This window comes from Hordeum vulgare, chromosome 5H (assembly GCF_904849725.1).
Source record: "Hordeum vulgare subsp. vulgare chromosome 5H, MorexV3_pseudomolecules_assembly, whole genome shotgun sequence".
Classification (NCBI taxonomy): Eukaryota; Viridiplantae; Streptophyta; class Magnoliopsida; order Poales; family Poaceae; genus Hordeum; species Hordeum vulgare.
Genome location: NC_058522.1, coordinates 163,800,982 through 163,814,998, shown reverse-complemented (window position 1 = coordinate 163,814,998; position 14,017 = coordinate 163,800,982).

Genomic DNA, 14,017 nt, shown 5'->3' with positions numbered 1-14,017 from the left:
TCTTCATTGACTATATATTATATATTGAGCTTTCAATGTCCTAAACAGCATTCACTTATTGCTAAGTCCTCAATTTGGTATTTCTTCTAAGTGAATGTGACCGGACCCGTCTCCCCTCTATGCTAAGCTCAACCTAGTCTATTCTCAATTCTTCATATGGGTTATATTCGACACTCGTTCAAAGTCCTCACTGAATCCTGGTCAGCTGAAGACTATGAAACAAAGTCCTAAAAATGCAAAACAAAATCAACGTTACCACTGTAACTGCACCCACTACCCACGATAGGATAACCACGATCTCCACCGCTTCGATCGTGGGGAGCACATGTCATGTGGAGACGAAAGGGCAATGGCAGTTTCATCCGAAGTTTTTTGCTTCAGACCGTTTTCACCTGAGCTATAAGTAGCCCCTTACCCTCTTCAGTCAAAAACTCTTCTCTCCCTTTCGACTCCTCCGCTGGAGCTCAAAACCTAGCTCCGTCGCTAGCATCCTCATCGCCGGTGAGGAACAGCTTCACTGCCTCGACGGCGCCGTTGCTGGACTCACGCTGATTGCGGATCATCTTCCTCCGCCGCCGCCGTAGCTGTCTTTAGTCGCCAAGTTAGGGCACTGAAGATCTGAGCTAAAGAACTTCCGTTTCTACTTCCCAATGCCCCTATTTGATCCATTTATTCTCTTTAGATTCGTGAAATCAGTTTTTCCTCAGAAAATCTCTGAGTTGTGCACACCCATGTCTAGAACATTTGATGAATTTTACTAAGCCCCTAAATTCTTCACGAGATTCCTCAATTGTGTAAATTTTCGAATCTGCACAACTCCGAAACCCAAGATCCGAATGCTTAGTCAAATTCCATAACACAATGGTCAAATTCCTCAACTTAAGTAATTTTTGAATTTCCTGAAATCTGAGAACGCATATGACCACTCCATATTCTTCGCACCTATACTCTATTTACACGTACAAAATGTCAGCTGATGAATCACTGGGTTCTCATCAACTTACCTCATTTGCAGTATTTCTTGAAGAAACATTACCTATGTCCTCATATTCCTCAAGAATACAAATTCCTCAGCAAAAACCTCAGCTGAAGAAAATGGAGGAAGACAGAAAACAAAAGGGTGGCACGAAACTACAACAAAACATTGCTTTTGAAATCCCACAACAGATATATGCTGAGTACTGCACGCCAGATGAAGAAATTCATGGAAAATAGACCATGGCAAAACACAAGATCAGGCTTCAAAAGGTTGAACGCATATGGTCAAAGGAGTGGAAGGAATACAGGTATGTCACTCCAAAGTATGCCAAGAAATTTGCCCTCACAAGTCCTTGCAAAAGATTGCCACAGGGAGACCAAAAGACAGCACATCCCTCCAGTGTAGCCACAATTGAAGACTAACCTCGTTAAAAAGACATGTATTTGTCTAAGCTGCAGAAAAAGGCAAAAGTTGTTGTAACACAGTTTAATGAGGACTCTGCTACTGCAGCTGCTGCTGCCACTTCTTCTGTTGCTGAAGCTTCTTCTACAGAACAACCTCAGAAGAAGGTCCTCATGAAGAAACCAGGTCTCAAGACTAAACCCTTAAAAACACTGTCAAAAGAGAAAATTCCTTAGAAAGAAGAAACAACAGCTGCCAAGTCCTCAACTTTATGAAAGTCTTCACCTCCTCTGCAGTCACAGCTCAGGCAGCATCAAACAGGAAATCCAAATTCCTCAGTACCATCGGCCTCAGGTTCAGCTCTCAAATCTTCACCTATCATACTGAAGATAAAGATGACTGCTGGAAGAGGAACAAGGCCAAGCCCAAGCAAGGTTGTCAACATCCCTTCTGCATCAGAAGGAATTGAGGAATGTGATGATGAAACTCTTAAAGCCATCATCAGGAACAAACAAGAAAGGGTTGCACAAGCTCCTGGCAACACCATTCACCTCGCACTAGATCCAAAAATGTGTTGAAGTTCATCGACCTTTGGTATCAGGATCCAAACACACCAATTGATGATTTGAAACTTCCACCTAGACTCAGTCACATGGTAACTTCATTTATTAATGAAGCAGAATGGAAGGATCAGCAAGCCAAGCAAGCTCGGGCTGCAAAGGTTAAAAAGGAGAATTACTTGAAGCAAAACATCCTTAACCTGATGCCTTAGAAACTTGTTTCTACTCAGGCAGAAATGAAAACCCTCACTAACCAATACACAAGTCTTCATGTGGACCGAAAGGGTGTCAAAGTGAGGTTTGTCAAACCTGCAACTGAAGCAATTGATGAATACAACAATAGGGTTGCAGCCCCAAAGCAACCAACAAATCCTCAGCCCAGCTTCTGATAAAGATGAAGAACGAGCTTATGATAAAATTACACAGAATATTCCTGCTGAAGAATCTGCTAGGCCTGACACTCCTCATGCCATGTCCGATGAAAATGCTCCTTCACCAATGTCTTCAAAGGTGAAGAAAGTGACTCTTTTGTCTGCATCAGACGCAAAGAAAACAAAAGATGCTCAGAAGAAAGCAAAGAAAAGGAAGGCATCAACACCTTCAAAGTCTTTAGAGGCAAAAAGCATGAAGACTCTGCCTACTACATCATCAGCTCCGGTGGATGTGACTCCCCTCAGTGTTGCACCATCATACATTATTGTACCATTTGGTGAAGAGCACATCAATCCAGAACAGGATGAGGAAATGGATGACAAACTCTCTACCGCATCCACACCAATATATGAGGAAATTCAAGCTGATCAAATTCCTCAAGTCTCAACACCTCCTCCTCAAAACCCAGAAATGACTCCTGAAGAAAATGAGGCTGATGAAGACATTGGCAGCAGCACACCTGTTATCCATGATAAGTTTTGGGAAAAAGCTCACCCAAAGTCACCAATGACCACTCAAATTCCTCAAACTCCTGCAGTCGCTGAAATTATGACTGGCTCTAAAGAAAAGAGCTCATATGTGAAATCAGCACCAGACCAAGAAGCAGCTGCATCAACTGAAGAAACTGAAAAGGAAACTGTTGTACCAGAAACTGCATCTACTCCTTCAGTACAACAAATTCCTCGAACTAAAGAACAAGCCCCAAATGAAAATGCCTCATCACGGGATAAAAATACTACTGATGAAACTGCAAATGTGGTCAAAAATCCTGAAACTGCAACTGTGGTGGCCAAAAATCCTCAAGATGATCAACATGATAATATTCAACGAAAGCCTCATCAGCACTTATCAAAGAGGGAAAGTTTCTTAAGGAAAACTTCTATGGTGAACATCATTTCTTCACTAGAGAAAATCCTTACGATAGGTTCGTATCAGGCATAGAAAGTTCTGGACCAGAACTCAACTTAATTACTATGTTGATGTGCTTTGTGGGAAATGAAGACATTTCATCAGACACACATTCCTCATTGTGATATGGAGGAAATTCCTTGCTTCACCCCAGTTGTGAGTGTTGTTCACGAAGCAAAAATATTGGTGACTGGAATACATACATTATTCTTCAGTTCTATGCCACACTGCATATCTCAGGTGACCCCAAAAACATCAACTCTTGGGTCCTGGACTGGATGACACAACACACTCACTACAAAGCTCCAGCCTCAAAATTGCTTTGAGCTCTACCTATGTCAATTCCTTCAGATGAAGCAATCAACATGTATGATGAAAGAGATTTGCCAAATCAGCTAATGGAGGTCCTCATGAAACCTTTGGCTCTAGGCCAACCTCCAAGGACTAGATTCCTCGTGAAGGAATTGAAATATGTGCCCAGAACTGTCTACAGAATATTGGCATATTCCATCGCACCTATCAAGGGGCATGATAAGGAAGAAGATGTTGTTGGAATCATGAAGAACATCCTCTTCAATGTCATTCATGGCATCAAAATGAACCTTCGCGATTTCTTCTTGAGGACTTGGGCTGACAATGCTTTGTCACCATTTGAGCTAAAGATTTATGCGCCTTGGATCATGAGATTCATCAGAACCAGATCCGCCATCAACTATCAAGCTGGCTATCAAAATCACCTCGGTTATCTGCCGCCCCTCAAATGCATTAAGAAATCTTTTGAACCAGTTGAGAGCAAGGGCAAGTCAGTAATTGATGAAGGAAATCGGCCACTAGATGGTCAATTTCGCAAGGTTGCCTCCTACTTCTCATATGATGACACTGCCACTAAAAAATCCGATGGCAGAGCAAAACCTCCAAGCCCAACTGCCCCAAGGGTGATGACTAAAAGAGAGCTTCTCCTCAGTCATCATCAGAAATTCGATCACAATCATAAGTGGATGAAATGCCAGTTTGGCTCTATTGTGAAAACCCTCAATGATACTGAAAATGTTGTGAAGAAAAATCACTATTATTTTCATGAGGTATTTGATCACACTTGGGCCATACTATCCCATCCGAAGACTCCCAAGGAACTTGAAGAATTGGAATTCACCCGCGACTTTGATTGGTCATGGCCACCAAATAAAAAAATTCAAAAAATATCCAGTTCCTGACTTGGTGGAAAGCTCATTTCCTTCATTCCGCACTGTTGATTCCAACGAAGAACCTGTGGATACTGCAACTGGCCCAACAAGCAAGTGTGACTCAAAGAATGGTCACGCCTCTTCCTCAACACAAAAGTGAAGTTTTTCATGGGCGTTAGTCTTCAGTTGATCCCTTTTCGTCACTGGATGACAAGGGGGGGGAGAATCTGAGAGTTAGTCTTCAAGCGGGATAAATTTTATGGGCTTATAAACTTTATTAAGTTACAAACTCTTGGTTCTTCTGAAGTGTTTGATGTAATGAGTTCTAACTTAAGCCCGATGGTGTTATGACACTTATGAACGTTTTTCCTTGCATGCTTATTCCTCAAGCTAATTAATGCATGCATGATGAAATTCGTCAGACACCATTTTTCATCGTGCATTTCAAATTCCTCATACTACATGTCAAATGCAAGAATGAATTACAAGATACAGGGGGAGTTCTCCATGATATATATCATCAATATGCATTTGATGTTCAAAGCAAATTCATAAAATCATCCACATCTTCAGGGGGAGTTTATGTATCTTACCTTCAAATTCCTCAAACTCAGTACTTACATTTCATATTATTATCTCCCTTGAAAAATTAACCTATTTGTCATAGACCATCAAAAAGGGGGAGATTGCAAGTGCATCTAGTGCCCCTTAGTGATTTTGGTGGTTTGAACACTTATAGGTTAAGAGACCTATATGTTTCTAAGTATACACAGGCTCTATAAGTCGCTGGGGAGTTTCAGTTATTCAATGAATATCGACCCCTAAAAATAAATGTATTCAGGTGAAGACTTTGGTCAATCCTTGAATTCTTTGATCGCGAAGAAAGTGCGAAGAAATAGATATTCCTCATGAACATATTAAAGATGAGGAATTCGGTGTGTCCCGAAGGAAATACACTCAAGACTTTGAAGCTTGAAGATTTACTCTTTCTGTTTCATTTTCTTTATACTTGAGTCACAGGAACACCGTACTGTTAAAGGGGTCGAGGTAAAACTATGGAACAGATTTCCTCATGATGCTCAACCCAAACTTACATCTACCAAATCCTCAAAGTTGAAAGCTCCGGCCGTTGTTGCGCCACGCGCCACCTGTCCCAGATCTTATCCACCCAACGGTCATATTATTAAGGACATTTATGTCAAATCATATCGGGATACTCCGAGATAAACTGACACTTGTCATTTAGAGCAACCCAAATTCCTCAAAGTCTTTGAGCAAAAATCATCAAGTGAGGAAATACCCCAAACACCCAAACCCAAACAGAAACCCAAGTAATTGAGCATCACTGAAGAAGTTATTCCTATGTGGAACCGATGCTTGTTACCTTTGAGGACTATGCATCCTCCACACGGCTAGGCATCATGGTCTAGAGCATCCAACAGTCAATTGTGGATCGCCGGGTGACCATGTTTGTGAGGGTTTGGAAGTCTGCCCTGAAGACTTACCATGAATGTTGGGTGAGGACTATGTGTCCTTAGCTCAAAGAGAAATGGTAGGGACTGTGTGTCCCGGGACTATGTATCTTTGGTTTCAATACCAAGCCGCCCCAAACGAGACGTACAACTGTCACAACAGTTGGAACTAGGTCATCAACAACTGTCTTCATTGAGCTACTGGTTCTATTTCCTCAACACTCTCATTTCATCAATTGCATGTTGAAGACTTCCATCTGTTCTGTGTGAGGAATTGGACTGAAGACTCTCTCTGAAATCCTCACCTCAAATTCTTCACATGAGTCATTCTTCACCTGCTTATCATGTACTTGTGACCTGTGCAAACCGATTCTGTGAAATCATGCGGAGTACATTGCTGTAGATGTTTTTGCTCTTTCGACTTAGTACTATTTCTGCTGCACTCAGTTCATGACTTAGGACTTTCCTCACTAGGAATTTCCTCAGTGATGAAATAGTAAAAATCGCCTATTCACCCCCTCGAGTCGATATAACGCACTTTCAGTTTTTATGTGTGTTTGAAAAAGTTTAAAAATCCAAAAATATTTCTCGCTTCTATTCGGTTTTTATTTCTTGTATATTTATTTCATGTGAGTGCATCTAGTGCCCCTTAGTGATTTTGGTGGTTTGAAGACTTATAGGTTAAGTATCTAATGTGTTTATAAGTGTACACAGGATCTATAAGTCATTGAGGAGTTTGAGATATTTGAAGAATATCGACCCCCAAAAATATATGTCTTCAGTTGAAGAAATTGGTCTGAAGTTGAAGAAATGAATCGCGAAGAAATTGCGATGAAATTGATATTCCTCATGAAGATATTGATATTGAGAAGATCGGTGGTTCCTAAAGAAAATCGTTCTGAAGAAATTGAAGCGTGAAGATTTTCGCTTTCTGTTTTATTTTCTTCGCATTTGATGAATAGGAACACCGTACTGTTAAAGGGGGTCAAAGTAACACTATGGAATGGATTTCCTCATGATGCTCAACCCAAGCCAAATCCTACCAAAAGCCTCAAGTGTGGAATATGAGTGACATGAGGACTCTCATAGTTGAGAGTCCCGACCGTTTCGATAAGCCATGCCAAGTCACTGATCTTATCCACTCCAACGGTCATATTATTTAAGGGCATTAATGTCAAATCATGTCGGGATGCTCTCAGGCAATAAATAGCCGCCCCCCACAACCACTAGCTGGTTGGCTGCTCCGCTAGAAACTGACACTTGTCATAAGAGCAACCCAATTCCTCAGAGCTTTCGAGAGTAAATCATCAGTGAGGAAATACACCACCCACCGAAACCACTAACCAAATCTAGTGATTGAGCATCACTGAAGAAGTTGTTCCTGTGTGGGACTGAAGCCTTTTACCTTTGAGGACTGTGCATCCTCCAGACGGTTAGGCGTCATGGTCTAGAGCAATCCAGCAGTCAATTGTGGATCGCCGGGTGGCCGAGTTTGTGAGGGTTTGGAAGTCTGCCCTGAAGACTTACCACGAGTGTTGGGCGAGGACTGTGTGTCCTTAGCTCAAGGAGAATACGGTAGGGACTGGGTGTCCTTTGGTTTCAATACCAAGCCGCTCCAAACCAGATGTACAACTGTCACAGCAGTTGGAACTGGGTCATCAACAACAGTCTTCACCAAGAGTCGGGTTCTAATTCCTCAACTCTTTACTTTATCTGTATTATGTGTTGATGACTTTCACTGTGACTGTTTGAAGAATTTGCTGAAGACTTTCTCTGAATTTCCTCAACCCCAAATTCTTCACTTGAGTAAATCATCATCTGTATTCTGTGTGCCTGCTTGTTGTGCAATCTGTTTTCATAATCTTCACTCTGTAATACTGCTGTTGTGAACAATTGCACAACTGATCCTTAACTGTTTCCGCTGTAAGTTAGTCATCAGTGAGGAATTTCCTCAAAAGGAATTTCCTCAGTGATGAAATTCTAAAAATCTCCTATTCACCCCCCTCTAGTCGATATAACGCACTTTCAATTGGTATCAGAGCAAGGTACTCCCTTGTTCTGTGTGATTTTGGTTTAACCACCTGGAGTTTTAGTTATGTCGACTGCAGGCATGTTCAAGGTGACTGCACCATGTCCCACCTACGAAGGGAATAACTTTCCTTTCTGGAAGAACAAAATGCAACTGCATCTGCAAGCAATTGACAATGATCTCTGGTATATTGTGGAAAATGGCGTTCCCCTCGTTTCTGCCAGTGTCACTGCAGCTGATGTGAAGAGATTTAAGCAACTCGATTCTCAAGCGAAGAACATCATCTGTGGCTATTTGAGCCCAGGTCAGTTTGGAAGAGTAAGTGCTTTGGGATCTGCAACACTGATCTGGGAGAGATTGTGCAAGGTAAATGAAGGAGTATCAACCCAGCGTGACTCTCGTGTTGATATTCTTCGAAATCTCTTCAAGAGACATGACAATGAATGCTGCCAAGACACCTTTGATCGCCTCACTGATATATCCAATCAACTGCAAGCACTGGGAGCTCGAGACATCACTGATCACGAAGTTGTGAAGAAACTGCTGAGATCCTTGGATTCCTCATTTGACACTCTAGTTCTGATGATTCAAGAAAGATCAGACTACAGGATGCTAGATCCAGCTAATATTCTTGAAAGGCTAAATACTCATGAATTCCAGCAAGAAGAAAAGAGAGATCTATATGGACCAAGCTATTCCAGACCACGAGCACTGAAGGCTAGAGCAATTTCCTCATCTGAAGAAGAAATAGATGACAGCAGTTGTGACCCTGAAGAATTTGGACAGGAGCTTGCAATGCTTGTGAGGAAATTCCAGAGATTTAGACGACGACGACAGTTCGGTAAATCATCAAGAAGAGACATGAGGAAATCAGAATCTTCATCTGAGGACTACAAGAAACGGACCTGTCACAAGTGCAAGAAATCAGGTCATTACATTGCTGATTGTCCTCGCTGGGGAAAGGAATCAAAGAAGAAGAAATACAAGGATGACAGTTCTGATGACTCAAAGAAGAAAAAGAAATCTTCAAAATCCTCATCTTCAAAGTCCTCCTCACACAAGAAGACTAGCTTCAGAAAGGCTCGGGCACTTATTGGCAAGGAAATGGATTCCGAGGCAGAATCAGAAGAATGTGATGATGAAGAAGGCTCTGGAGAAGATTCAGAATCCGGACAGGCTAGTCTTGCACTAGCAACCAATTTCGTCAGCAAGTCAATCTTCAATCATGAAGAAAATGAGTGCACCATCCATACTGATGACTATGCTGATGACTTCGCTCCAACCTATTGCTTCATGGCAAAAGGTTCAAAGGTATCACATAATGCCTCCTCATCTGATTCAAGTGACTGTGAACATGATGATTACAAAAAACCCAGTTACAGTAAACTTGCCATCATTGCCACTAAACAACAAACTGCTCTGGAAAAGCTTCAAAAACTGCTAGACAAAAGTGATGATCTGTTGAATGATGAAATGAATCTTAATCAAATCCTCGCTGATGACATGAAAAATCTTCAGTCTAGATTTGATATTCTTCCGGATCGTTATGATACACTCCTCACTGATCATGAGAAGCTTTCCTACGAATTTCTTCAAAGGAAGCTTGATCTTGAGAAGCTGAGGATGTCTTATGATGATCTTCGTACTGAAAATGATTCATTACTAGCTCAACAGATCAGCGCTAGTCAAGTTGAATTTATTCCTCCATGTCTTAAATGCATTGATCGTGAAACTGCTAATTCTTCACCAGAATCTTCAAATGCTACCACTGCTACAAATTCTTCAACTGCACCTGTTGTGTCTATTTCCTCACTTGAGGAAAACACAAATGTCACTGATGAAAATGCAGGGTTGAAGGAATTGTACTTGACAGGCATGTACAAAAGCCTTAAAGGACATCAAATCCTTTGTGATGTGCTCAAAAAGCAGATCTTGAACAGGAACCCGAGAAAAGAAGGAATTGCCTTTGAGAGGAAACTGAATGCTGATGAATCTTATTGGAAACCTGAGCAGTATCCCTAAACCTCATGGGTTGCTGCTACTGGGCATCCTTTTGATCCATATAATCTAACTGGCTTCTCATGTGAATTATCCTATTCCTCTGATGAGTCATTTGATTCCAACTATAAACTGTTCAAAAATCAATCTGGTGAAGTATTTGCTCGATATGTTGGAACTAACTGCAGGAATGGCCCTCCTCTGAGGAAAATCTGGGTTCCCAAAAGTTGTCTTGAAAATCTTCAAGTGAATGTCCTCATGACATCACCTCTGAAGAATCTGAACCCCAGATCAAATTCCTCAGGAGGACCAAAGTCTTCAAGAGGATCAAAATCCTCAACTGGTCAAAACTATGCTCATACCCGTGCTTATGCGTCTAACATGCAGGGAAACTACAAGGAATATGATTATGAGCGCTATTCTTCAAATCATTATGTTCATAAATCCTCAAACCAGTTCTCTGCATACTCATATGAGTACTTTAACCCCCCTACTGTTAAGAGAAGTGCATTAGCTTCAATGCCACCTTTCTCATATGGTTCTCGCAGGATGATGAACGCTTTGCCACCCCTTCATATGTGGGTGGTGAAGAAATCAAACTAATCACTTCAGCAGGTCAGGTCTGCAGATGAAAATCATCATCTGAAGAATTTGCTGGAGACCTGAGGAAATGCTTGATAGGACGCAAGCTAATGATTGATGAAATAGAAATATTTCACACGTCCTTACATTTCTGTTATGATGAAATTAGTATCATATTCTTCAAACTTGAAGCATATGAGATGGTAAGCTGTACTAATTCATCTGCAGGATGACAAACCCAAAAATACTGAGTGGGTTCTCGATAGTGGCTGCAGACATCACATGACTGGTGATAAAAGCCTACTGATGAATATGCCACTAACTCCATCACCTCTGAAGCAAATCACATATGCTGATAAAGGTAAAAGCAAGGTATTGGGACTTGGCAAAGTAGCTATTTCCAAGGATAGGCATATGGACAAAGTGATGCTTGTTGAATCCCTTGGTTTTAACCTCATGTCAGTCTCGATGCTTTGTGATCTTGATATGATTGTTATCTTTGGTAGATATAGATGTGTACTCATCATGGAATTTGATAGATCCAAAGTCTTCGAAGGTGTAAGAAGAGGGGATTTGTACATTGTTGACTTCTCTACAGGTCCTCAACCGGCCACTTGCTTACTAGCAAAAACCTCAGAAGGATGGTTGTGGCACCGAAGACTAGGTCATGTAGGCATGAGGAATTTGCACACACTTGCGAAGAAGAAGCATGTCAGTGGCATCGAATCTGTCAAATTCCTCAAGGATCATCTCTGTGGTGCTTGTGAATCTGGGAAAATGACCAGATCCAAGCATCCCTCCAAAACCATCATCACCACTACCCGTCCATTTGAATTGCTTCATATGGATTTGTTTGGACCTACTCACTATGCAACACTAACCAATGCAGCATCTCTATATGGCTTTGTCATAGTTGATGATTATTCCAGATACACCTGGGTGCATATCATAGTGTATAAAACCGAAGTGCAGGAAATCTTCAAACGATTTTCTTCAAGGGCCTCGATGAACTTCGGCATCAAGATCAAACAAACTAGGAGTGATAATGGAACCGAGTTCAAAAACACTGGTCTTGATGATTATCTTGATGAACTTGGTATTACTCACGAATTGTCTGCTCCTTATACTCCTCAGCAGAATGGTGTCGTCGAAAGAAAGAACAGGACTCTGGTTGAAATGGCAAGAACTATGCTTGAAGAATATCAGACTCCTCGTCGCTTCTGGCCTGAAGCAATCAACACTGCATGTCATATCATCAACAGGGTATATCTTCACAAATTCATCAAGAAAACCTCATATGAACTCCTCACTGGGAAGAAACCCAATGTAAGTTATTTCAATGTCTTCGGTGCAAAATGCTGGATTAGAGATCCTCACCATAGCTCAAAATTTGCACCTAAGGCACATGAAGGTTTTATGCTCGGTTACGGAAAGGACTCGCACACCTACAAAGTCTTCAACAACTATCACAACAAAGTTGTTGAGACTGTAGATGTGCGGTTCGATGGAACTAATGGCTCGCAAAGAGAGCAATTGCGTTCTGATCCAGATAAGCTGTCTCCTGAGGAAGCAATAAAGCTTAAACCTACTGAAGACATTGTTCCCACTAAGGAAATTGGTGAAGAAACAATCCCCATCGCTGATGAAAGAGAAGAAGATGTTCCTGAGGAAATTGCTACAACACCACTTCCTCAGCCCAGACAAAATCCTCAACCAGCTCATCCGAGGATTGCAAATGAAGTAGAACTTGACAAAATCCTCAACGACATCAACACGCCAGGTCCTCTCACTCGCTCAAAAGCTTCACACTTAGTTAACTTTTGTGGGCATTTCTCTTTTGTATCTATCACAGAACCCTCAAAAGTAGCTGAGGCTTTTCTGGAACCGGAGTGGATCCAAGCCATGCAAGACGAACTTCTTCAATTCAAGCTGAATGACGTATGGGAGCTCGTCAAACGACCCGATCCTCGCAAGCATAACATCATCGGCACCAAGTGGATTTTCCGAAACAAGCAAGATGAGGACGGTCAAGTGGTGAGGAACAAGGCACGACTTGTAGCCCAAGGCTACACCCAGGTTGAAGGAATAGATTTCGATGAAACTTTTGCACCTGTTGCTAGACTTGAAGCTATTCGAATTCTACTTTCTTATGCTAATCATCATAACATCATCTTATATCAAATGGATGTGAAAAGTGCATTCCTCAATGGTAAGCTTGAGGAAGAAGTATATGTTGCTCAGCCCCCAGGTTTTGAGGATCCAAAGAATCCAGACAAAGTCTTCAGACTCAAGAAGGCTCTGTATGGCCTCAAGCAAGCCGCTCGGGCATGGTATGATACATTGAAGGAATTCCTCATGAAGAAAGGCTTCAAACCTGGTTCACTCGATCCAACTCTTTTCACAAAATCTTATGATAATGAGCTGTTTGTATGTCAAATATATGTTGATGATATCATATTTGGCTGTACTGACAAAAGATACAGTGATGAATTTGCTTATATGATGAGTGAAGAATATCAGATGTCTATGATGGGGGAGCTGAAATTCTTCTTAGGTCTTCAAATTCGTCAACAAAGAAATGGAATCTTCATATCACAGGAGAAATACCTCAAGGATGTTCTGAGGAAATTCGACATGCATGAATGCAAAGGTGCCAAGACTCCAATGCCTACCAACGGTCACCTCGGCACTGATGAAAATGGTAAAGATTTCGATCAGCAGGTATACCGTTCTATGATTGGTTCTTTATTGTATCTATGTGCATCTAGGCCAGACATAATGCTTAGTGTTTGCATGTGTGCACGTTTTCAAGCAAAACCGAAGGAATCACACCATAAGGCTGTGAAACATATTCTTCGATACTTAGCTCACACACCAACACTAGGATTATGGTATCCCAAGGGCTCCAATCTTCATCTGGTAGGGTATTCTGATTCAGACTATGCTGGTGACCGTGTGGATCGCAAGTCAACATCTGGCACATGTCATTTCCTTGGAAGATCACTTGTTTGCTGGTCCTCAAAGAAGCAGACCTGCGTATCACTCTCCACTGCCGAAGCTGAGTACATTGCTGCTGGTTCTTGCTGTGCTCAATTACTATGGATGAAGCAAACCCTCAAGGACTACGGCATCAACATGAAGAATGTGCCTATCTACTGTGACAATGAGAGTGCTATCAAGATTGCCTACAACCCAGTACAGCACTCGAAGACCAAGCACATCCAGATTCGTCATCATTTTCTTCGGGACCATGTCCTCAAGGGCAATATCCTCATCGACCATGTGAAGACTGATGATCAAATGGCTGATATCTTCACTAAGCCCTTGGATGAGAAAAGGTTTTGCAAGTTGCGGTGTGAGCTAAATATCTTAGAGTCTTCAAATGTTTTGTAAAAACATGCACACATCCTAACACTTATGCAAAGTTGATGACTTAGATGTGCAACACATGATGAAACGATTTTCTTCAA